This window comes from Equus asinus, chromosome 10, assembly GCF_041296235.1.
Source record: "Equus asinus isolate D_3611 breed Donkey chromosome 10, EquAss-T2T_v2, whole genome shotgun sequence".
NCBI lineage: Eukaryota > Metazoa > Chordata > Mammalia > Perissodactyla > Equidae > Equus > Equus asinus.
The window spans coordinates 38737997-38741163 of NC_091799.1; the positions used below are offsets into that span (position 1 = coordinate 38737997).

The window sequence follows — 3167 nt, forward strand, 5'->3', positions numbered from 1 at the left end:
TTCAGGCTCTGACAACTCATGCCTGACCACTTGCCCTGCTCCCCCTGGCAGCCTGACATTTTCCCTAGCCTGTTTGTGTTCTAATATGTTCTGCCAGGTGCCTTCCTTTGCAGATGTGATCTTCAACTAGGTGCTGTCATCCACATCACTCTCTTGTGTGTATGCCCCTTTCATCCTTCTTGGACTCTCACAACCTGAGCTGAGCCATTCTCTTCCACATTTTCATTTCCCTTACTCCAATCAGTCTCCAAAACATCACACTGTCAAGAACAAGCAAGGATGGGGGCTGGCCTGCTTGCATAGTGGTTAAGTTCACGTGTTCCACTTCGGCAGCCCAGGATTTTCAGATTTTGATCGTGGGTGCAGACCTACCACCACTCATCAAGACATGCTCTGGTGGTGACACACTTATAAAGTGGAGGAAGACTGGCACAGATGTTAGCTCAGTGGCAGTCTTCCTCACCAAAAATAAAAGAACAAGCAAGGATGCCCTCCTGAACACTATCGGGTTACTAGAACCTTTGCCTGGCGGCCATCGAGCATAGATGCTCTTCTCATCCAGCACAGGCTATGACAATGTATCAGGCAAGCTCAGCTATATATCACACAAATATATGTGATATGGGATTATACAAGAAAATACAACTATATATTATTGCCCACTAGCAATTTCAAGGGGATTTTTTTTAAAGGAAATGTTTTAAATGAGACTACTGCTTCTGAAAGAGTGAAATTGCCAATGTTCTTTAGGATGGATTTATAGAGCCAGTCCTGATGGCCTAGTGGTTAAAGTTTGGTGTTCACTGCTTTGGTAGTGCAAGTTCGCTTCCTGTGTCACAGAACCCACACCACCTGTCTCTTAATTGCCTCAGTGTGGCAGCAGCTCACATAAGTAGAACTAGAACGACTTACAACTAGGATATACAGCCATGTACTGGGGCTTTGGTGGGGGAAAACAAAATAGGAAAAAAAAAAAAGAGGAAGATTGGCAACAGATGTTAGCTCAGGGAGAATATTTCCCTGCAAAAAAAAAAAAAAAGGATTTATACAATTGATACATTTTTCTTAGCAATGGCCTATTAGAGACTAAAATACACTCATATGATGTTTGTCTGATCCAGCTCAAATGACCTCTTCAATATATTTTACTCAATCCTTTTTCTGCACTTATTTTGCCATACATTTAAAATTAGCTGATGGTTTACAAAAGCTTTTCGATTGGTCAATTGGTATATGAATAATACATGAATTAATGTTCACTTATCCCCTTGTATTATGTCAAGTACTTGGGCTATATTTTACTATCCTTTTAAAACTTTAGTTAATTAATTAATCCAACAGTTAATTGCTATGTACTGTTTTAATTAATGTGACATTGGGGTCATACAGAGAACAGGTAATTCTGCCATTGGGGAGATTTTAGAAGGTAACAAATCATTATAGTATAAAAGGAAAACTGCTATAGTGGAGATAACGTTCAAGTCAGCTTGGAGGAGGTAATAATTAAGTCTGGGTAAGTTTTAGGATTTGCAGAAGAAATGACACTTGAACTGTCTTTAACGAGGTTGTTAGAAAGTTACTATAGAAGGAGAAATGTGATGATGGGGATGAAGTGGCGTATGCTATTGTCGTTAGTTGTAAAAGAACATAATATAATTGGATAACTGCATAGTGAATGGAGCACAGCATGTGCCAAGGGTGTGGGGGAAACATGGAGAGGGGAAGAAGATGGGGAAATGTGTACCTTAAAAATTTGGCTAGGGACCAGATAAAGTTCCTGAAATAAAACAAATCAATAATAAACAAACAGAAAAACATGAACTCAGATAGTTCTCTCAAAAAGTGGACTGAAAAACACTTGTGAAATAAACATATGCACTGGGTTTTCTCGGAAAAGCTTAATTTCAATTTTTTCTTGTTTCTAAAAGTTTGCTCTCGCTTCTTAGACCAACTGTTTCTACATTTTTATAACAGTCAATTTCACAAAAAGATAAACTTAGATTATCACCTTGAAATTACTTTCCAACTCTCAAATTCTGTGATTGTACATATTAATTTTATTTCTTTTCCTCTCTTTATATTAAAAATATTTGCCTCTAATATATGAGCTTATTTTGTGCATGAACCAAAAGATGTAAGTTTCTCCTCCTTTCCTCCAGAACCAGTGTCTAGTCATCAATTTTCTCATAGCTCCATGCGCCTCTGTATTCCTCAGGCTATAGATGATAGGATTGAGCATGGGTGTGACTATTCCGCAGAACAGAGCAATCAGTTTGTCAAAAGCAGTCTTTGGACTTTGGCTTCATATACATGAAGAGGATTGGCCCATAAAACACAATCACCACTGTTACATGGGCTGAGCAGGTGGAAAAGGCCTTTTTTCTTCCTTCTCCTGAATTGATTCTTAGGACAGTGGAAAGGATGAAAACGTATGAGATACAAATCAACAGTAATGGGGAAAACAAACATATTATGCCCAACGTTATAGATCTCATTCCAGGAAACGTCTGCACAAACCAGATTGACAAAGGCCAATATTTCACAAATAAAATGATTAATGACATTTTTTTCCACAGAAGGGCAACTGTATTTCACGAAGAGCTTCTCTCAATGAATTGAGAAAACCCAATCCCCAGGAGAGAGCTGCCATCTGAATGCAAAGGGCCTTGCTCATGATGATAGGGTATCTCAGAGGGCTGCAGATGGCCATGTAACAGTCATATGCCATCACTGTTAGGAGCACACACTCTGTGGACCCCATTGTGTAAGAGACAGAAATTTTCATGTAGTGAATAAGATATTTTTTTCTCAGGAAGTATACCATTGTTCAGGGAATGAAGGAGGATGTTTACCAAATATCTAAGAAGGAAAGATTACCAAGGAAGAAGTACATGTGTGTGGAGGCAGGAACTCAGGAGAGTTAGGATAATCAAGGTGCTGTTCCCCAGGAGGGTCACCAGGTACATCACTAAACACATCACAAAAAGGAGTTTTCCAGCTCTTGGGTACTCAGGAAGTCCCTGCAGAATAAACTCAATCTCTGTCCAGTTGGTCCTTTCCATTTACTTTTTTAGACCTGCAGTAATTCAGAAGAGAAAAATTGGATGTGAAGTTAAGGAGTCTGTACAGTATTATCATATGAAGAAAGAGATCACTGGAGTAGAAAG

General features: G+C 39.1%; 1 pseudogene; it reads right to left on the reverse strand.

Annotated features, from left to right (window-relative positions):
- Window positions 1-2080: 2080 nt before the first annotated feature.
- LOC106830469 (olfactory receptor 13D1-like) lies at window positions 2081-2893 on the reverse strand (annotated as a pseudogene).
- Between the last annotated feature and the right edge of the window lie 274 nt (window positions 2894-3167).